At 43.0% G+C, this 22,696-nt stretch overlaps 1 protein-coding gene across 5 annotated transcripts in view; it reads left to right on the forward strand.

The window, feature by feature from the left end:
• The window catches only part of SGK3 (serum/glucocorticoid regulated kinase family member 3), a 157,749-nt gene that overhangs the window by 22,664 nt on the left and 112,389 nt on the right, over window positions 1–22,696 (forward strand). Inside the window, exons 2-4 of one of the 5 annotated variants that reach the window (XM_089336309.1) lie at window positions 1,250–1,354; window positions 4,051–4,220; window positions 4,372–4,469. The exons of 3 other annotated variants lie outside the window; for them this stretch is intronic. The gene's annotated coding sequence lies outside the window, so the exon portion shown is untranslated. Of the gene's footprint in view, window positions 1–1,249; window positions 1,355–4,050; window positions 4,221–4,371; window positions 4,470–22,696 lie in introns of those variants that run through there. One more of the 5 variants, XM_089336305.1, reaches the window with a different exon arrangement.

Here is a 22,696-nt window from a genome sequence, read left to right on the forward strand (position 1 = left end):
CAAGGTACACACAGGAACCCAAACATCACATGGGACCCAGTCAGTGCATCCAGCTGTGATCTCTCTTTGTGAGCAGTCACAAAATGCTCAAGAAAAAGAAAAACCTCAGGTGGCTCAGTTTGCAGACCTCCCTCTTGGCTTGCCAAGTTAGGCTACAGGGGAGCTACATTTTGGCAGTGGATGCCAGGGTCCATCACTGGGGCTGACAGGATGCAGCACCCCCCCCACCCCCAAGGAGGAACCTGAGCTCCTCCCGTAGGCCACCTGCCTGCCCTGGCTCTTCAGGATGGCCACTTCTCTCCACCTGTCGTGAGCTAGAGGAGGGCTTGCAGTGGTTTTGCAGGTGCAGTTTCATAGCCACATGCTTCCCAGTCGCCACCTAGTGGGCGAGCATCACCAGGCTGAGGCTGACCTGGCCGATGATGTACAGGAAGTGGTATCCATCCTGAGTCTTTGCTTCATGATAAGTACCGGATTTATGGCTGTGACAGATTAGTGAGAGCAAAGCATATGCAATTATTTAATGTAAATTGTCTGTGTCATGGGAACTTTTATAAGGAAATGAAGATCCAAAGAAATGATTAAACTTGTATATTTTTATGCCACTTCCTAAAGAATGAGCAGTCATGGAGAAACACGATTGGAAAAGGGAGTGTGAACTAATGGTGTTAAATCTAGAAAACATGTACAAGACCTGTTCAGATTCTTCTGAGTCCCAAAGACGGAAGGATAGGGTTGCTCCTTTCTTCAGGGTATACAAAGATACTTCTCACATCAGGTGACCTGCTACTGGGGACTGGGGAAGGCCAAAAAATACTCTCTAGGTTTTATGTTTGTTTTAATTTTTTAAAAGATTTATTTATTATTTATTTGAAGGAGTTAGGGAGAGAGAGAGAGAGCGAGAGAGAAATCTTCCATCCACTGGTTCACCCCCTAATGACTGCCACAGTCAGGCCTGGGCCAGGGTGAAGCCATGGGCTAGGAGCTCAACCCAGGTCTCCATGTGTGTGGCATGGTCCACAAGTACTTGAACCATCAAGTGCTGCCTCCCAGGGAAGGTACAAGCAGAAAGTTGGAAGCAGATCCAGGTTGCAAATCCAAGTACTCCAGATATGAGATGCAGGCATCCCAACTAGAGTTTTTAACCACTGCACTGTGTTCCTGCACCTCCTGCCTGGATATTTATTTCCTGCTTCAGAGAAAGATGGAGGAAGTCAGATTGACCTGCCTATTTCTTCTGTCCTCTCAGGTGCCAAGGTGACATATTTTGGGGTAGGATCTCCTGAACCCCATCATATACTTCTTTTATTAAAACAGAAGAAAAACGCTTCTATCCACATAGGCCTATGTGTATGTAAGTGCCTGGGACAGCAGCCATTGCTGGGAAGAGACTTGGTGGTGGTGGTGGTGGTGGGGAGTGGGAGTGGCCCACAGGACTTCTACTTTAATGTGTCAGTGTTCATATTTTACAGTGAGGCTATTCGAGTCTAGGGATGGCCTCTTAATTAAAACAGGTTTTTTTTCCTTAACGAATAAATAAAATTCCACAAAAGCCTACTGCTATAATGTAGTCTCTACCATGGGAATTGGTTTCATCCCTTTACCACAATTATTACTGACTTTAAAAATATCCTTTGTGTTAGTCCTTGTTAATTTATAATCGCCATTTAATACAATGTTTTTCAAACTGCAAACTAAAATCCATTATGGGGTTATGAAACCAGTGTATGGGAATTCAGTCGGTACATGAGAAAGAAAGGGAAGGGAGGAAGAGAAGGAGAGAGAGGAAAGAAGAGAGCAGAACAGAATAAGATGAAATATAAAGTATTTGAGCCGGCGCCGCGGCTCACTAGGCTAATCCTCCGCCTTGCAGCGCCGGCACACCGGGTTCTAGTCCTGGTCGGGGCGCCGGATTCTGTCCCGGTTGCCCCTCTTCCAGGCCAGCTCTCTGCTGTGGCCCGGGAGTGCAGTGGAGGATGGCCCAAGTGCTTGGGCCCTGCAGCCCATGGGAGACCAGGAGAAGCACCTGTTTCCTGCCATCGGATCAGCGCGGTGTGCCGGCCGCAGCGCTCCGGCTGCGGTGGCCACTGGAGGGTGAACCAATGGCAAAGGAAGACCTTTCTCTCTGTCTCTCTCTCTCACTGTCCACTCTGCCTGTCAAAAAAAAAAAAAAAAAAAAGTATTTGTGTGCTATACAAACCAGAAAGGCAAATATATTTTGTGAAACTTTGTGATATGAAATTTGTTTCTTGCCAGTGGGAAATTATAGCCTCAAAAGTTTGAAAATATGGAATTAACCTCTTTTCTTCTTGACTTTGTGGGATAGCTAAAGAAGACTGACTTTTTTCTCTTGGGCATTTGTAGTGTGGGTATTTTGAAAGGGTTAAAAAAAAAAAACAAGTATTGCAGGTTTATTCTTGCTCATTCTTGCTGTTTTATCATTAAGTTCAGCTTGGAAAAGCAGAACCAAGAGAAGTCATCCTTGTGGATGTAGGAACTTGTCTGCTCATTAGTGTCCAGAGAATCTCTCCGAGGGAGGACTGGGCGGAATTCTAACGGCTTGGCCTGGCTTCCAGAGTGCACCATCCCTTTGTAACTGGGCGAGGAAAGGAGCCAGTGTCTAAATGACTTGGCTGGTGAGAGTGTCTTTTAGTCTAGATTTCCTATTGCAAAAGGTCAAAGAGCTACACTTAGGATCATGAGGTTTTCAGATTTGTCCATAAAAGATCCAGAAGTCATGCTATTTAGATGGAGCAATTTGGAAGGAGAATTTTCAGAGTCACATTGTCTAGGGTGCACATACAATCTGTCTTTGTTTTGTATTGATATAGTTATTTTTACCCATGAAAACCTAGCAATTTGTATTAATGATGTAGAATATGTTGAATAAGAGACATTTCTGAGCCAAATATATGTGACAAACAGTAAACATGGAAACTTAGCTGTCCTTTCTTTTCCTCTTTTCCTGATTCCATCAGCTTACCTTCTCTGTCCCCGCTTGGAGATGGAGCTGAGTTAGCTGTTGAAGCATCAGCTGCAGGGCAGCACACTTCGTTAGGGCTTGCAGAAGTCTTGGTGTGAGGGAGCGAATGAGACATTAGGGAAGTCTTGCTTCAATATGTCAAAAGCCATATTGGTTTAGTTATCTGTCATTTCTGTTTCCCACACAAAGAAAGCAGTTTAAATAATCCTTGATCCCATATAACTGTTATTTTTATATTACATTATGTATGTATATGCATGTGTGTATGTATATATTGTAGTTGTGAATTTTTAAATTTCCTATTTAATACTGTTTTACATAGTATATTTTTATTTAGTGTACTCAATTATCCATTATTAATTTTACTGTAAATGTTTGGGCTATTTCCTTTTTTGAAAATTAAAGAATTATTTATCTATTGGAAAGGCAGAATTACACAGAGAGAGAGACAATAGGGGGAGATCTTCCATCCACTGGTTCACTCCTCAACTGGCTATAATGACCAGGGCTGGGCCACACTGAAACCAGGAATCTGGAACTCCGTACGGGTCTCTCATATGGATGGGAGGAACACAAGGACTTGGACCATCTTCCACTGTTTTTCCCAGGTGCATTGTCAGGGAGCTCAATCTGGAAGTTGAGCAGCCAGGACTTGAACAGGGATGTGGTGTTGCAGGTGGCAGCTCAACCCACTGTACCACAACAGTGGCTGCTGCACTATTTCATTTTAACAGAAAAGGAAATGGAACAATATATAGGTGACCATGTCATTCAAATCTATTTTTACTTGAAGAAGTGGTGCTCTTGCTGCTTACAGCTAAGAAACAGTGAATCTTCAGTTGAAAAGCAACAGCCAGTCTTGTTTTTTTATTACTACCAGCTGGTTTCTCAAAACTAAGTTCAACTTGCAATTCACATATTCTTTGGGATATTCCACTGAGACTGGTGATAGGGAAGACTTTCAATTCTGAGCTCATGCTTTTCTTGTTGATCACTCTGATGGCAGGGCCTGAAGTGGCTGAGTGCTTTCGGAAGTCTAATAGGATTGTTGGTTTGTATAATGACAGCTGGAGAATGCCCATGGACTTGGCCTTTTAGAGGTATCAACAAACTGAATCCAGAACCAATCCTCCAATGAATCCTGCCCAGGTATAAGTGTGGGACATTTTCCTTGTCCAGGCTATCACTCCATTGGTGTGGAAGGACATCTTCCCAGAAAAGACATCTCCCCAGAAAGGTGAGTCTGAAAGTGACCAGGTCTTGAGCACAAACAGGTGCCACTCTTGGAGGATGACTGATGGATGACAGGGTCTGGAAGGTTGTGGCATATACTGGTGGCTTTCTGCTCAATCAAGTTACCTGTATGCCTCTCTTCTTCATCCTTATAGGTAGAGCCCACGTCCTACCACACAGACTGAATACACCAGACATTCCCAACTCCTTGCAGCTAGGGGAGGGCATGTGACACTCTCCTAACTCAAGAGAGGTAAGGGGAAGTCTGTGGAGAATTCTGGAAAAGATGTTCCTCCTTGCCACAAAGGAAGATGTGTCTAGGTAGCGTCTTCTCTGCATCCTATTGTGCCAGGAATTTGGGGCTGGTTCTCTGTCTCCCGGAGATGAACAATTATGACGCAGACAATGGGGAGCGGGTGGGCAAAGGGAAAGTAGATTTGATTGAGAAACTGAGACTCCTGCTTGCCAGGAGGGGTCCCCAAGGGAGGGTTCTGTCAATCCCTGGGGATTGGGAGCTTCTAGGGAGTGCATATCAACTGATCAATTCTTCCTTCCATGTGCCACGGGTCTTCTTTGCATCGTCTGTGTTTCTTGAGTAGCCAAGTGCTTACCCTGCTACGCACTTGAGGAACGTGACCACTGAGGACACATTGCTTCGTAATGTGCTCTGATTTGGTGCCAGAGCCGAGCTTCTTATACTTACTTACCTGTGGGTGTAGGATCCATTGTGTTCCCTAACTATCTTCAATTTCCTTAGCAGATGGCAGTTTCATACAAACACTTGGTTCCTCATTCCCGCAGGGGCCTCTTAACTGCCTGTTAACCCTTTTAGTTCCTCCTGCCTTGCCTTTGGATGCAGTTTTGTGAGGATGTAAGGTTAGAGCTATGGCAGCCATCTGTTAGAGCTGTGCACCCAAGAGCTGACAAGGCCAGGAAAAGCCTCAATTCCCTGAGATCACAGAAGAGAGAACCTGGGTTATGGAGGACAATAAGTTGCCACATTGACCTCAAGGGTTCACCTGAGATAGTGAGTGTCTCCTTGCTAGGCTGTCTTTAGACAGACGTATCAGTTGCAGCTGACAATGTTTCAGCAAGAAGTCAGCGGGCAGGAAGTCTGGAGGACTGCTTAGCTCTGGCCCTGTGTGGTGCTCCCTGGCTCGGGATGCTTAGGTCCTGAACCAAAGGCTGCCTGAGGTAAAAGGTCCTCTTATCTTGGACTCCCCTGACCTCTCCCCATCTTCCCTAGTTCCTACCCCCAAAGCCTGGGAAATCTTTTACTTGTCTGAGGGTATAATAATGTGGTCCATACTCATCGAAACATATGTGTGCTCTGAATTTTCTCAGGACCTAGGCTGTTGAAACTAAAAAGAAGCTTCTCTTTTCCTCCTTCTATAGCAACATTTCCTAATTTACAAGGACCTAGATGCCTAAATGAGGGAAACACCAATAGGATGTGTATGTGTTGTAGTGGAGGGATTGGGCAGGGAAGGGGGTGGTGCTGGCAGTGGAGAGGATTAGGCAGGTGTAAGAAAAACCCAAAAAGAGAACAGGATCAGCAACGATTTTTAAGCCTGGTGTCTATTTTACAAGCTCTGTCCTTTTTAGACGTGTTTGTCATAAGCATTCACAGTATTAACATGTAGCAGAGGATGTGAGTATACATCACAAACAGCATTTTAAAACTTTTTTGAACTTTTCCTCTTAACAGTCTGTCACAAAGGCAATACATTTGCTGACGGAATATTTTCAGAGCCTGCTGTCTGCCAGGCATAGGTGCTAGTATGCAGTGTATGCAATAGGAAGGGATCCTTGACCTCACAGAGAAATAGCAAAAGTAAACCACCGACCATAGAAGATGGTGAGAGAGAAAGAGAGAAAGAGAAAGAGAGAAATCCAATTTGGACATGCTAGGAGATGGAGCCAGGAGAGGTTGTGGGTGTAAATAGGATGTCAGGGTATCTTAGGAAGTGAGGAATCTGAGCCAAGGACATGAAGGCCACAGAGACATCTCAAGTAGAGCAACCAGGCAGAGGGAACAAGCACCAAGACTTCGAGGCAGGCGACCCAGCATGGATGGTAACTTTAAAAAAAATTATTTTATTCAGAAAGCAGAGTTAGAGTGTGTGTGTGTGTGTGTGTGTGTGTGAGAGAGAGAGAGAGAGAGAGAGAGAGAGAGAGAGAGAGGGAGGGAAGGAGGGAGAGAGAGAGAGAGAAAAGTAGATCTCTTCCATCTGCTGATTCACTCCCTAAATGGTTGCAATGGCCAGGGCTGGGCCAGGCTGAAGTCAGGAGCCTTGAATTCCATCTGGGTCTCCCACGTAGGTGGCAGGTGCCCAAGTACTTGGTTTATCTTCTACTGCTTTCCCAGGTATGTTAGCAGGGAGCTGGATTGGAAGTGGAACAGCTGTGACTTGAACTGGCACCCATGTGGCTTCACCTGCTGTGCCACAACACTGGCCCCTAAATCTATTTCTACTTCTGAGAGGGAAGTCTCTGGGAGTGAAGTATGTTGGTAGAACACATCCTCTTCTCTAGCGTATTTACTGCAGTGATTGAAATATCTTCAACTAGATCATGCGGTGTACTGTCTATTAGTGACACTGAACATTCAAAGGAGTGAATGTGGTTGTTTTAATAAGTGTTTTCTAATCTTATACACTGACTTGGGAAAGAGATGATGGATGTGAAAATTCCTGGCATAATGGAGGACACAAAGTAGACACTTGATAAATGTTGGCTGGTATCAATCTGTCCACAATGGTCTATACAATTTAATGGCTTCCGTGAGGGCATTTAGAAGGCCTGCATTCTAGTATTAGATCTAATTCTAACTTAACTAACCCTTAGCAAGTCAGACTTTCTTTGATTGTACATTACTCAAATTCCTTTCACCTCTAAAATTCTAGCAAATTGATATAGAAAAATAAGTTTAAATAAAGATTATTATTTCAATGGAGGTGGAAGTTTTTGTTGTTGTTCTCAACTTTTACAATTTTAACTAGGGTACACTGCATGAATAAGATTCTTTATAGCATTATCTAAAGCCAAGCAGTGATTTATTCGGAAACAAAGGGTTTCTTTGCAGTGTCATTTAGCTTGGCATTGCCATGAATCCAAGAATTATTCTACACGAATCAGAGAACAGTAATGCAGTTGTACTTAAGTTTAGAGTTCCACACAGCCATTCACCAGAGATGAATTGAGGTGAACAACTACTTCTAACTTAATTTGCAAAAGTTCTAAAATGTACTGGAGGAATTTGCTGCAGGAATTACAGTGAAAAGCAATTTGGGAATATGACAAAAATTATGCCAAGCTGTTGGAAAAATGACCACTGATTTTTATTATATTTATTTGCAGAATCTTGTAAGAAAATTAATCTAATGTAAATTTTAGGATCATTTTTACCATTTTGAAATGACGTCTGATATGAATGTTACAGAATGGGTCAGCATGGTTCATCACCTTTGTTTTGAAAGGAAGGCAATGCTTGACTTCAAATAATGCTATTATTTTAAAATTGTTAAAATTGTGGGAATCAAAATAAAAAAATTTTCACTTCTATTAAAAAGCTATACTTTATATATATGTTTGGCATCTCCTAGAAAAACCAGGAGGCAAGCTATTCAAATGTGCTGTAAGTTGCTAAAAATAATAAACTTTTGTTATTATAGTTCTTTTATAATTATTTTATGTATAGTGTTTATGTGAATAGTTCAGGTTTTTTTCAATAAAATTATCATCTTCAAACAGACTGTTTATTTTCTTAAATGTATATTTATTCCCATCTACTTGAAAGGCAGATGGGGCCAGCATTGTGATGCAACAGGTTAAGCTGTGCTTGCATCCTGTCTGAGTGCTGGTTCAAATCCCAGCTGCTTCCTGCTAATGTGCCTGGGAAAGCAACAGAAGATGGCTCAAGTGCTTGGGTCCTTGTCACTCACATGGGAGACCTGGATGGAGTTCCAGACTGTTGACTTCAGGCTAGCCTCACCCTGGCCATTGCAGCCATCTAGGGAATAAACCAGCAAATGGAAGATTCTCTCTTACTTTCCCTCTTTCTCCCTCCCTCCCTTCCTCTATCCCTCTCCTATAACTCTTTCAAATAAATAAATCTTGAAAGAAGAAGAAGAAGAAAGAAGAAAGAGAGAGAGAGAGAGAGAGAGAGCTTCCATCTGTTGGTACACTCCTCTAAACATCCCCAACACCCAGGCCTGGGCCAGGCAGAAACCAGGAGCCCAGAGCTCCATCAAGGTCTCCCACGTGGGTGGCAGAGACCCAATACTTGAGCCATCACCTGATACCTCCCTGAGTGTGCACTTGCACACTAGGAGGATGGAAACTGGAGAGCACCTGGGACTTGAACGAGTACTTGACTGAGGATGTGGGAGTCATAAGCATTGGCATAACCCACTGTGCCACAACATCTGCCCTCATGGTTTAGTTTTAAAAGGAGGGAGAAGTAGAAAGCAAGTTGTGAAACTTGAACTTAGGTAATGAGCAGTGGTGATGAATCATTAGGGTTTGTTGCGTAAACATGTACAGAAGTAGAAGAATCCATCAAGCGTATGGCTCTCTTTAATAGATTTCCTGGCCAGCGCCGTGGCACAATAGGCTAATCCTCTGCCTGCGGCGCCGGCACACTGGCTTCTAGTACTGGTCAGGGCGCCGGATTCTGTCCCTGTTGCTCCTCTTCCAGTCCAGCTCTCTGCTGTGGCCCGGGAGTGCAGTGGAGGATGGCCCAGGTCCTTGGGCCCTGCATGGGAGACCAGGAGGAAGCACCTGGCTCCTGGCTTCGGATCAGCGCGGTGCGCCAGCCACAGCAGCCACTGGTGGGTGAACCAATGGAAAAAGGAAGACCTTTCTCTCTGTCTCTCACTATCCACTCTGCCTGTCAAAAAAGTAAATAAATAAATAAAAAAGATTTCCCATGTCCTTAATGAAAATGATGGGTGTACAGTTGTCCCTAAGTACCCACAGGAAAGATTGGTTCTAGGACCCTCCTTGGATACCAAAATCTGCAGATACTCGAATCTCCAGTGGTATAGTATTTGTATATGGCCTGTGTACATTCTCCTATGTGCTGAAAATCATCTCTAGATTGCTTATACCAAATGCAATGTAAATGTTATATAAATGGTTGGTATACTATATTGTTTAGGCAATAATGATAAGAAAACAGATTTGTACATATTTTGCATAGATAAAACCATTGTGGGCCTAACTGCATAGTACAGGAATAAGAGGGAATGAGTCTTCCAAAACTGAAACACTTGCCCCTCCCCAGGGCTTCCTCTGGGTGCTTCAATCCTAACACGACCTTGTATTGGAATTATTTCTTCTAAATGTCTTTCTTTATTTTCCTGTGTCGCATGAGGAACTCTTGGATTCCCTGAGACACATTCAGTGTTCTGCTCATCATCAGAGGTAGGAGCCATAGTTGTCATTAAAATTGTTCTCTGGAGCAGGCATTTGTCCCATAGGTTAAGATGCCTGTGTCTCATATTGGAGTGCCTGGGTTTGACCCCCAAATCTAGCTACTGAGTCCAGCTTCCTTCTAATGCAGATCCTGGGAGGTAGTGGTGGTAGACAAGTTATTGGGTTCCGGCCACTCACAGGGGAATCTTGGATTGAATTCTCAGCTTTGGGTTTGGCCTGAACCTAGCAGGCATGATTATTTGGGGAGTGAACCAGAAGTCGGGATCTCTTTCTTTCTCTCTCTCTCTCTCTCTCCCTCTCTCATCCTCTCTCTGCCCTGTCTCAAATATATAAAAAAATTAAAATTAAATAAAATTAATAAAATTAAAATTAATAAAAAATTAAAATTATCTATTGATACAGAAACATTAATAAAGTAAGACAAGTGTGATTTAGCTCCATGAAAATCATATCATTTCATGCAAATTCTTTCCCATTTGCATTTAAATACTCCCCTTACTGTATTGGAAAACAGACACATTGATGTGGCCTATCTATCCACAATTTGTCCTCATGTTTCAGATTATAATTTATGAATGTTTTAATAATATAGCACAGCTCATAGAACATAGTATACCTCCAACAATGATTGAATTAATGAATACTAAACTCTGTTCATGTAAATCCAGCCTTTGTGGTTGATTACTCCTGTTGATATGGTCATCTACCCCATCTTTAAGAACCAGGCCAAAAAAATGAAGGAAAATATTTCCCCCATTTTATTCTGCATACCAGAGGAGACTAATCTTCTTAGAGGCCTATTTTAATTGCATGCCTACCTTTCTTAACCCACAATAGCTCTTTATTAGTTCAAATTCAAATTCCTCACTCCCAGTCCCTTTATCTATTCAACCTAATTTTGGGCAGTCCTTCTTTAAAATCAGACTGCACAGTTAGGTCAGTGTACTTCCTAGGCAGAAAGGCTGGTCATGTGCTTGAAGCATTTTTGTCTTTTTCAAATCTGGGCTTCAGTATCAGATTATGGACTTTAAAATCATATATTGTAGCAATAAACAGTAGTTCTGTATTCACCAAGTATTTATTGAGTGCCAAGTATGGGATAGAAATCAGGGGAGGGTGTTTAGCCTAGCAGTTAAGACACCCATATCCTATATTGGTGTACCCAGGTTTGAGTACACTCCTAATTCCAGTTAATGTGCACCTGGGAGGCAGTTGGTAATGGCTCAAATGCTTGGGTTCCTGCCACCCATATGGGAGACTTTGATTGAGTTCCCAGTTCCCAGTTGCCGCCCTGGCTCAGCCTCTGTGGTTGTGGGCAGATGGGAGTGAACAGCAGATGGGAGATTGTTCTGTCTTTGCTGTCTCTCTGTCTCTTTGCCTCTGGAAGGGAGGAGGAAGAAAGGGAGGGAGGGAGGGAGGGAGGGAGGAAAGGAAGGAAGGAAGGAAGGAAGGAAGGAAGGAAGGAAGGAAGGAAGGAAGGAAGGAAGGAAGGAAGGAAGGAAATCACTGTAGCTTCTTCTCTTTTGGAGGTTGTGGTCTAAATGTGAAGCAGACAGTAATAATCCAGGGGAAAATATGCTAAACTATAGGAAGTGCCCCAGGAGCTGATAGCAAAGGCATCCAACCCAGCTTTGGAGTCAGGGAGGGATTCTCCAGCTCAGTGACATCTGGCCTGATGTCAAACAAGTGCAAAAGCCTAGTGGGAAGAGAGCCCCAGACACTCAAGAAAGTTAGAGAAGCTTCTTAAGTTTCAAACCATAGGGGACTTACAAAAGGTGAGCTAGCTTTTTGAGGGGGCCATCGCAGATGATAGCAGCATCAGCTCTTTTCTCTAGAACTACTCCGTTTTTCTCGCCTCTTGCCTGTTTCACCAAACCTTGGGCCATTTCCCTGATTCGCTAAGTTAGGTCAGCTAACTTCCTGTCTGCAGTCCCCTCTGCGGGCCCTTAGGTTTCCACTCCTCTCCTCTGCCTGTTTCCCACTCCTCCACTGGCTACCTTCTAATGATGTAGATTTTGTCTTTTGTGTTTTCCCTCTTCTTTTGAGGGGAATTCTCAGAAAAAGAGAGGGTAAAACATCTTTGTGGAAACACTCTAAGACACTTATAATATATATATATTTTTTTGACAGGCAGAGTGGACAGTGTGAGAGAGAGACAGAGAGAAAGGTCTTCCTTTGCCGTTGGTTCACCCTCCAATGGCCGCCGCGGCCGGCGCGCTGCGGCTGGTGCACCGCGCTGATCCGATGGCAGGAGCCAGGAGCCAGGTGCTTTTCCTGGTCTCCCATGGGGTGCAGGGCCCAAGCACCTGGGCCATCCTCCACTGCACTCCCTGGCCACAGCAGAGGGCTGGCCTGGAAGAGGGGCAACCGGGACAGAATCCAGCGCCCCGACCGGGACTAGAACCCGGTGTGCCGGCGCCGCTAGGCGGAGGATTAGCCTAGTGAGCCGCGGCGCCGGCCAAAAACACTTATAATATTTTAAAGTCCTTCCCTAAACTTGTCAATTGACAGATGTCACCATCTATGTCCATAATTTAAAATGTAGGGCTGGGCGGCGCCGTGGCTCACTAGGCTAATCCTCCGCCTTGCAGCACCGGCACACTGGGTTCTAGTCCCAGTCGGGGCGCCGGATTCTGTCCCGGTTTCCCGATTGCCCCTCTTCTAGGCCAGCTCTCTGCTGTGGCCAGGGAGTGCAGTGGAGGATGGCCCAAGTCCTTGGGCCCTGCACCCCATGGGAGACCAGGATAAGTACCTGGCTCCTGCCATCGGATCAGCGTGGTGCGCCGGCTGCAGCCATTGGAGGGTGAACCAACGGCAAAGGAAGACCTTTCTCTCTGTCTCTCTCTCTCACTGTCTACTCTGCCTGTCAAAAAAAAAAAAAAAAAAAAAAAAAAAAAAAAAAAGAAGGGCTACACTAATGTTTCTTCTACACAGGGTTGTTGGGACCAAATCAATCAATGTTAATGCCCTCAGGAAGGTGAAATCCTTGTGGAAGTGTCTGCCAGCATTCTGTTTTCCAGAACGCAGAGAAAGAATGCCACACACAGTTTAGATTACCTTTTAGGGTTTCCTTTTTCAAAATGACAAAGTTTTTTTTTTGCCTTTTTTTTAAAAAGATTTATTTATTTATTTTGAGTTACAGAGAGAGGAGAGGCAGAGAGAGAGAGAGAGAGAGAGAGAGAGAGAGAGAGAGAAAGGTATTCTATCCACTGGTTCACTCCCCAATTGGATGCAACAGCCAGAGCTGTGCTGATCTGAAGCCAGGAGCCAGGAGCTTCCTCTGGGTCTCCCACGTGGGTGCAGGGGCCCAAGCACTTGGGCCATCTACAACTGCATTCCCAGGCCACAGCGGAGAGCTGGATCAGAAGTACAGCAGCTGGGTCTCAAACGGGTGCCCATATGAGGTGCCAGCACTGCGGGCAGCGACTTCACTCGTTACACCACAGCGCCAGCCCCATGTTTTTGCCTTTCTAATGTTAGATTTTGCTGGGCCAGTATTTATTGGGCTCTCATGGCCAGTGGCAATATCGAGAGTATGGCCTTGAGAGATGATTCATAATTTGGAGCTTGCTGAATGTGGCTTTGTGAAACTTGCAAGTTCTCCTGGTATTCAGGTGTGAGGTTGATTTTCAAAATAAATGATTTATTTCCTAACCTCATTTTAATTTTTTTTTAATTCTTTTTGAGCATTTGATGTTTTTCCATCTTAGTAACTACTGTAAAATTTCTTATGGAGTAATTATTTAGAAATAAAATGCATCTTCAAGTAGTTTAAACAGCCACACCGTTTTCCTGAGCCGATCGGACAGACTCTGTCAGGAAAGTCCAGGGCTAGACTCAGGCAAGCTGGAGGAGACCAGATCTGGCATGGTGCCACATTCTGGAAGAATGGTATTATGTAAGAGCACTTAAAGTTTCCTTGACTGGTGTGCCATTTTAGTATAATGCTAAAAACTGATTTAAAAAAAAAAAACTTTTAGGCACTTGCGGCAATTTAGTTATTTTTTAAAAAATCTGTTGATTTGAGTCTACTGAAAGTGAATGTGATGTGTGTTGCACACAGCCCAGCAGACAGAACACAAGCGTTAGTGTTGGCCAGGCCTCAGCGTGGATTCCAGCACCACCACTTTCCAACTAAGTGAACTGGAAGAGGCTGTGTCATGTTTCTCCTTCCACGTCTGTCCCGCGGAGCATGTGAGGCTTTCCTTGTGGGGGTGACCGGAGGTAACGCGTGGAGAGTCCTCGGCACCCCCTCTCCCTTCATCTCGAGCTATGCAGAGCGTCTCGCATAGCACTTTTCCTCCCACCGACCTAGGATGTTCTGCTGAGTTAAAACTACCCAGAGGATGTTATATAAGATAAATCCTCTTCTAATCCTTAGAATTAATTTGAAAATCATTTAGTAAAGCTAAAGAAATTACTGCCACCAAAAAAAAATTTTGTTTATTTATGCCCAGAGAGTTGTAAAGAATTGATCCCTGTTTGTAAAAACAACAGTGAGTTGCTGGAGGGGACTCCAGATTTTTGAAATAATTTGTTTGCTAAGCTGCTCAGGCTTTGAGTATTACCCAGGGGAATTTATAAATGTCTCACGCCTTGATGGATTCCTCCTTCTTATGTTAATGCACTGTCAGTGAGCTGGGTTCATCCTGCCTGTGGGCCGTGTGTCACCCCTGCTATTACTGGCATCCTCCCAGACCTGACTTAGTGCTCACTCATGGGCAAGGTACCCCCAGGCCCTGCGTTTCCCTCTAACACCACTGATGTTGAGATCAATACACTCTGACAAGTAGAAGGAGCAGGCTCATCAATTTTAATTTTGAAAGCTGGCTACATACTTTTGTCATCAATTTGTCTGGTATACTTTTACAAAGATGGTAGACTCATCAATTTGAAACTTATCATGTCAGGGGTGGCCATTAGGGACTTCTGACATTGTTGTTAAATTACTTCCTAGGAAACTCTCAGTAGATACTCTAATGGCATACGTGCTTATACAAAAGAATGGTGAAGAAAACATGAGGGTGTAAGGAGTTGAGCCCGTTTTGGATTATTCAGAAAAGTACTCTTTAGTATGCTTTTGAAATAATTAGACACCCTTGGTTAGCATATGATAAAGTGGACCAAATTTGACTTGTTTCATCTGATAGAAATTTAATTTTGTTAACTGAGTTTTTTATATTTAGAAGAATCTTATTATAAGTTTTAATGGTAAATATTTTGTAGCTCTGTTGATAACAATCTTTTTTCAACTCAGAATCCCCTTTACTTTTTTTTTTTATTTAACAAAGTAAAAGGGGAGGGGGCCTTGTGCCACAGTGAATTAAGCTGCCATTTGAAATGCCTGCATCCCATATCCAAGTGCCTAGTTTGAGTCCCAGCTACTGCACACTTCCTTTTTTTTAATAGAAAGCTTTTATTTAATAAATATAAATTTCATAAGTACAACTTTTAGATTATAGCAGTTCTTCTCCCCATATCCGCCCTCCCACCCCCAAATAATCCTACCTCCTACTTCTTCTTCCATCCCATTCTTCATTAAGATTAATTTTTAACTATCTTTATATACAGAAGATCAACTCTATACTAAGTAAACATTTCAACAGTTTGTACTGTACACTTCCAATGCAGCTTCCTGCTAATGGGTCTGGGAGGCAGCAAATGATGGCCCAAGGACTTGAGTTCCTGCCACCAACATGAGAGACTTGGAAGGAGTTTCTGGAACTCCTGGCTTTGGGGAGTGAACCAGAAGATGGAAGATCTCTCCCTGTCGCTCTGCCTCTCAGATTGATAAATTTTTTGAAACCTATGTACTCTTTATTTTTAAAATCTTTAGTTATTTATTTGAGATGGAAGCTGAGAGAGACAAGTCTCCCATTCACTGGTTCACTTCCCAAATGACCACAATGGCATGGCTGAACCGGGGCTGGCCCAGAGCTAGGTTGGGAACTGGGAACCCAGTCTATGTTTCCCACATGAGTAGCAGACATCCAGCGACTTGAGCTAACGCATGCTGCCTCCGAGGGTGTGCATTAGCAGGGAGCTGGAATCAGAAACAAAGCCAGGACTCAAAACAACACTCTGATATGGGATGCAGGCATCCCAAGTAGTGGTTTAAGCCATTGTGCCACAAGGCTGTGCCACTCATTCACTCTTTTTAAACACATTATCAAACAAACACATATAAAGAATACTCATAGCTTATATGTATAGTATAAATAAAGATAAAACACATATCTGCCACAAGTTTAAAAAATAAAATATAACCAATTTATTTGAGTTCTCATGTACTGTTCCAATTTAGTTCACTTGCTTCCATCCTCCAAGTAACTACAATAAAACTTTGTTATTTCCTTGTCTTTTAAGAAGATATTTATTTGACAGGCAGAGTTATAGAATGAAGCAGGGTGGGGGGGAGAAAAGGAGAGAGAGGTCTTCCATCCACTGGTTCACTCCCCAGATGGCTGCAATGGCCAGAGCTGGGTCCATCCCAAGCCAGAAACTTCTCCTGGGGCCTCCCATGTGGGTGCAGCGGTCCAAACACTGGGGCCATCTTCCACTGCTTTCCCAGGCAATTAGCAGGGAGCTGGATCAAAAGTGGAGCAGCTGGGACTCAAACCGGCACCCATATGGGATGCTGGCACTGCAGGCAGAGGCTTAGCCTACTACACCACAGCACTGGCCCCTCCTTAACTTTTTTGGGACATTTGTATTTATCTCTAAGTGGTATATTGAATGTAATTTTTGTTTCTGACACTTATAAAAAAGGAGTGATTTTGCCTGATACTTTTAACATAGTTTGGTAATCATTTATCCATGTTGATGTGTTTGGTGTGGCTCTTTCATTTCCACTTTATAGTAATTCATTATATCCCTATCATACAACTTAGTGATCTATTCATTCCTCCCCTGAGAGACATTTGGATTGTTACTAGGTTTTTTTTTTTTTTTTTTTTTTTTGCTAATACGAACATTGACTTTTAATACTTATTCCTTGGGGAATGTGAGAGTGGAATTGCTAGACAAGTTGCCCAACTTCTGAATTTCATGTGAAATGAAATTTGCTTCTGTTTTAGTGGTTTGATAATTTTGTATCAATTTTAGCAATTTTTCTAGGAAAATTTGTTTGCTTTTGAAATTAAAAGATAATTGATTCACTCAAAGATTAGGAATTCCAGATAATTTAGTTATTTTATATAGATGTATAGGTATAAAGATATGAGACATATAGACAGTCAACTCCAAGCTTTAGAATATAAGAGTAGGGAGCAATATAAGAATTTTTTTAATTTAAAATTTAAATTTAGAATATAAGAGTTTGGTGCAGTTAAGACACCTGTTTCCTGTATGTGAGTGCGTGGGTTCAAGTCCTGGCTCCACTCCAATTCCAGTTTCCTGCTAATATACCTCCTTGGAGGCAGTAGGTAATGATGGCTCAAGTACTTGGGTTCCTGACACCCATATGCAAGTTTCAGATCGAGTCCCTGGCTCCTGGGTTTGGCCTGGCCCAGCCCCAACTGTTGTGGGCATTTGGGGAATGAACCAGTAGATGGGAGATCTTTTTCTGACTGGCTGCCTGTCTCATGCTTTGAGATTTAATAAATAAATATATATAATTAATTAAAAAGAATATAATATTATTTATAATGTCTAACTTATATCAACTACCTTTAAATTGAGATGACTGTCCTGATACTTGCCCCTGCTTAGAAATAGTTTTTGGTGTGTGTGTGTGTGTGTGTGTAAATCTTTGAATGTGGGAGATAAAAAAATTGTCTTCAGATTTCTTAGTTTGGGGACCAAAATACAGAATTATGTTCTACACATTCAGCTCACCTGGATTCCTAGTGTGTCTTTTACTATCTGGAATCTTTTCTTTGTACTGTGGTATTTGAAATTCTAAAAGAAAAATGAGTCTGTAATGGCTGTCATAATTGTCAACTTTACAATTAGTGTTTATTGTAAATGTTTGCCTTTGTAAATATCTGGAAATGTTTACAAAATATATTTCATGAGCACTGGTGTTGTGGCACAGTGGGTTAAACTACCACTTGTGATGCCCACATCACTTATCAGAGTGCTAGTTTGAGTTCAGCTGCTCTGCTTCCAATCCAGCTTCCTGCTAATGCACCTAGAAAGGGAGTGGGTAATGGCCTATGTGCTTGGGGCCCTGCCATCCATGTTGTAGACCCAGGTATTCTAGGCTCCTGATTTCAGCCTGGCCTAACCCTGGCTGTTGTGCCATTTGGGGCGTGAACCAGCAGATGGAAAATTGTTCTCTCTGTCTGTCTAGATCTCGTTTTCTCTCTGTTGCTCTGCCTTTCAAATAATTAATTAAATATATCTTTTACAATAATATGTTTTATGTATATTTCTGATATAATGCCTTTCCACCTGAAAAATTCTATTTTGTAACATTCTAAAATTCATTTGCTGTTTTGATTTCCCTCCTAACTTTCTGTTTAAGATATTTATTTTTGCCTTTGGCTGGACCATGTACCTATATATTTAGGTGCTAGAGATGCAATAAAAAGCAACATCCAGGTGCAGCTGTTGTGGCACAGTAGGTAAGCTGCCACTTGGGACACCTACATCCCATATTGGAATGCCTGGTCAAGTCCTTTCTCTTTCTCTCTCTCTCTCTCTCCTTCCTTTTTCCCTTCTTCCCTCCATCTCTCCCTCCCTTCCTCCCTTCCTTCCTTCCTTCCTTCTTTCTTAAGATTTATTTAATTTGTTTGAAAGGCAGAGTGAGAGAGAGGGAGAAAGAGACAGAGTCTGAGAGAGAGAGAGAGAGAGAGAGAGAGAGAGAGAGAATCAAGATCCTCCGTTTGCTGGTTCACTCCCCAAATGGCTGTAATATCCAGGACTGGTCCAGGCCAAAACCAGGAGTCTGGAGCTCTATCTGGGCCTCCCATGTGGGTAGCAGGGGCCTAAGCACTTGGGCCATATTCCACTGGTTTCTGAGGCACATTAGCAGGAAGCTGGATTGGAAGTGGCGCACTGGGACCTGAACCAGTGCTCATGTGGGATGCTGGCCCTGACTCTTCCATTTTTGATCCAGCATTTGTGCTAATGTGCACCCTAGGAGGCAGCAGTTGCTGATTCAAATACTTGGATACCTGTCACTCACCTGGGAGACACAGATTAAGTTCCAGCCTCCTCATTTCAGCCTGGCCCAGCCCTAGCTATTGCAGGCATTTGGAGAGTGAACCAGCAGATGGAAGATTTCTGTTATCTCACTCTTGCTCTGCTTTTCAAATATATAACAATAAATAAACTTTTAAAAACTTTCATGGAAAATGAAATTAAAAGGTAAGCTTATGGCCGGCGCCGTGGCTCACTAGGCTAATCCTCTGCCTGCGGCGCTGGCACACCGGGTTCTAGTCCCGGTCGGGGCGTCAGATTCTGTCCCGGTTGCCCCTCTTCCAGGCCAGCTCTCTGCTGTGGCCCGGGAGTGCAGTGGAGGATGGCCCAAGTCCTTGGGCCCTGCACCCCATGGGAGACCAGGAGAAGCACCTGGCTCCTGGCTTCGGATCAGCGCGGTGCGCCGGCCGCGGCAGCCATTGGAGGATGAACCAACAGCAAAAAGGAAGACCTTTCTCTCTGTCTCTCTCTCTCACTGTCCACTCTGCTTGTCAAAAAATTAAAAAAAAAAAAAAGTTAAGCTTATTAAGAAACAAAGTCCAATCCTGCCCCCCAAAGAACTTGGAGTTCAATGAGAGAAAGGAATATGTGAGCAGGCAATTTCAAAGCATTATTCTTTGATTAAGATTATTTCATATTTAGTGTTATTGAGAGAGGTGAGAGAAAGCCTCTGATTTTAGAATATTAAAAGATCTATTTTTAATATAGTCAACAAATGTAAGTACTTGTTTATATGTTCATTTTTAGAGGTCATTTTTCTATGTATATTTTCAGAGCTTAAAAGAAAATTCCTTTATTATGATCTTCCTAAAATTCCATTCTGTTTTTTATTTGTATTTCCTAAGAAAGGAGAACTGCTTTATCATTGCCTTAAATACATTTTTAATACTCATGAGTCATCACATTTGGAAATTTCTTATTCTGAAAACATTTAGTGATCATTGATCGCATCTTGTGATTATTTTAATGAAATCATAAGTATTACATGACATTTAGGATTATGTAAAACAACACATGGATGGTGATTTGAATTTACATATACTTGTACACTTTAAAAGTGTGAATTTTAATACTGGCTTGCTTCACTGTAATTAAAATAGGGGGGTTGGCATTGTGGTGCAGGGGGTTAAGCCACTGCTTGTGATACTGACATCCTGTCCCATATCAGAGTGTCAAGTCAAGTCTTGGCTGCTCCACTTCTTTTTTTTTTTTTAATTTTATTTTTTGACAGGCAGAGTGGACAGTGAGAGAGAGAGACAGAGAGAAAGGTCTTCCTTTGCCGTTGGTTCACCCTCCAATGGCCGCCGCGGCCACCTGATCCGAAGCCAGGAGCCAGGTGCTTCTCCTGGTCTCCCATGGGGTGCAGGGCCCAAGGACTTGGGCCATCCTCCACTGCACTCCCTGGCCACAGCAGAGAGCTGGCCTGGAAGAGGGGCAACCGGGACAGAATCTGACGCCCCGACTGGGACTAGAACCCGGTGTGCTGGTGCCGCAAGGCGGAGGATTAGCCTACTGAGCCGCGGCGCCGGCCAGGCTGCTCCACTTCTGATCCAGCTTCCTGCTGATGCATCTGGGGAGGCAGTGGAAGATGGCCCAGGTACATGGTCCCCTGCCGCCCATGTGGGAGACCTGGATCCTGACTTCAGCTTGGTCCATTCCTGCCTATTGCAGCCATTTGAGGAATGCATTAGTAGATGAAAGATTCTCTCTCTCTCTCTCTCTCTCATTCTGCGTTTCAAATAATCAATCTTCTTTTAAACAAAGAATAGATATGCCATATGAATAATCTGATTATGAAATATCATTGACTGAGAGGTCAGTGATAAAGGGCTATAAAGTGTTCAGTAGATTTGGCTGTTAGAAGCACCTGTTGCTAAGTGCCAACAGGTTGGAGAGATAAAGGGTGGAAGCTGATGATTTTGTGTTGAAGAGTGAATAGTAGAGGAAGAAGACAAGACAGCAGGGAGGGACTCTATGTTCATTTAGTAGAACTGGGTGGAAGTATGGTGACCAATGCTCTGGGACTGTAAGGGTTTTTTCCTAGAACACAGGACTTTTCCCTGTTTAAGCCATATAGTCCTGGGCAAACTGGGAAATTTGTTACATACATGCCAAAAACTGGTTAAGCCTCTGAGACTGTAAAGGAAATAGAATGCAAAGAGAGAATTACTATATGAGCTGATAATTTAGGATAGAAGGAAATTTAGGGAGCCATGGGAACACCCCCATTTTTCAGAAGATGGTCAGAGAGAGGGCCCTGGGAAAAGGTTACTTAGTTGAAATAAATCTAGAGAGAGGAGGGAAGAATTAGGGGAGACAGAACTCTGCAGGCAGAGAAGCATGCTGCCTGTGGTTTTTAGAGAAATGTGAGTTTTTTTTTTTTCTTTTTCCAGAAAGAGAAGGGGAAGTGGCTAACAAATCCTGGGGAAGGGAGCCCAGGTGCTTATATTACAGTGGTTTCAGGAAGTGGGGCCTGTGAGGGAGATGAAATCTTATGGCCTCCGTGTTTTCAAGCAGGCTAGGGTGTTGCTGGGAGAGAGGGAGAAGGAGGTGGGAGTTTGAGTGGAGAAATCAGGTTTCTGAGGTGATCAAACATGATTGTATTAGGTGAAAAAGATCTGAAAATTATCAAACATGAAAATAAATAGCTAACATTTTCTGACACTTCCTTTGTTTTAGGTGCTAAGTATGCTGCCAACATTATCACACTTGATTATCACAACCACCACCACAGGTATTATTATTTCCATTTTATGGGTGAGAAAACCCAAGCCCAAAGAAATTAAAATTTTCCCAGTTATGCAGTTCCTAAGAACTTGAAACCCATACTCTTTTTTTTTTTAATATTTATTTATGTATTTGAAAGTCAGAGTTACAGTGAGAGAGGGAGACACACACACGCACACACACACACAGAGGAAGAAAGAGAGAGGAGAGAGATCTTCCATCCACCGGTTCACTCCCCAAATGGCTCCAACCTGGCTGGGCTAGGCCAAAGCCAGGAGCCAGGGTCTTCATCTGGGTCTCCCACGTAGGTGCGGGGGCCTAAGAACCTGGGTTATTTTCTGCTGCTTTTCTAGGTGCTTCAGAAGTGGAGCAGCAGGGATTTGAGCGAGCACCCAGATAGGATGCTGGCACCACAGGCAGCGGCTTTACCTGCTATGCCACAGTGCGGGTCCGAAAGCCCACACTCTTAACCTCTGTAGCTCATTTCTATGTGTGACTTTATGTGATACAGTCACCTCTTGTAATATTAATAGCCAAAGGTGAAAAGACAGTAACCAGGATAGAATCTTCTCCAAGTCACATAGGTAGTGAAGAAACAAATAGACAAATGCATAGGAGAAAACAGATAGGAATAAATAAATAAATTATTGATACTAATCTTTTCTACACATATCCTTTGCCATCTTACAAAATTAAAAAAAAACACACCTCTATACCTCCAAAATATTTTGGCCATTCATGTGCATTTTTGTTTTTGAATTCAAATGCACTATCTCCTGGATGTCATGGATATCACTTCTTGACTGCCAACCAACTCAGAAGATTATTAATAGTGGCTGTAGACTTCAGATGCCCTTGTGACCTCTGAACTGCAATTTCCCTCTGAGCCCTGGGTCTTTAGGAAGTGGTGGAGACTCTTTTTTTTTTTTTTTTTTTTTTAACTTGCAGCCACTTTTTGCAGCATAGGAGAAAACTTCCAAGGCCTGAATTGTGGCTCTCAAAGCTTTAGCAGAATTGGCTGTTAAAAGTTGGGGTGGTGTATCCTAAATGAATTGTACTATGAGATTCAACTGTAAAACTTGTTCTCAAATAGTTTTTTATATTTAGTGTGCATGTGTGCAAATAGTTGAAATATTTACTTATATAGAGTTGGTCTTCTTTGTATAAAGT

The sequence above is a fragment of the Oryctolagus cuniculus genome, chromosome 6 (assembly GCF_051225735.1).
Source record: "Oryctolagus cuniculus isolate XC-2025 breed Fujian yellow rabbit chromosome 6, ASM5122573v1, whole genome shotgun sequence".
NCBI lineage: Eukaryota > Metazoa > Chordata > Mammalia > Lagomorpha > Leporidae > Oryctolagus > Oryctolagus cuniculus.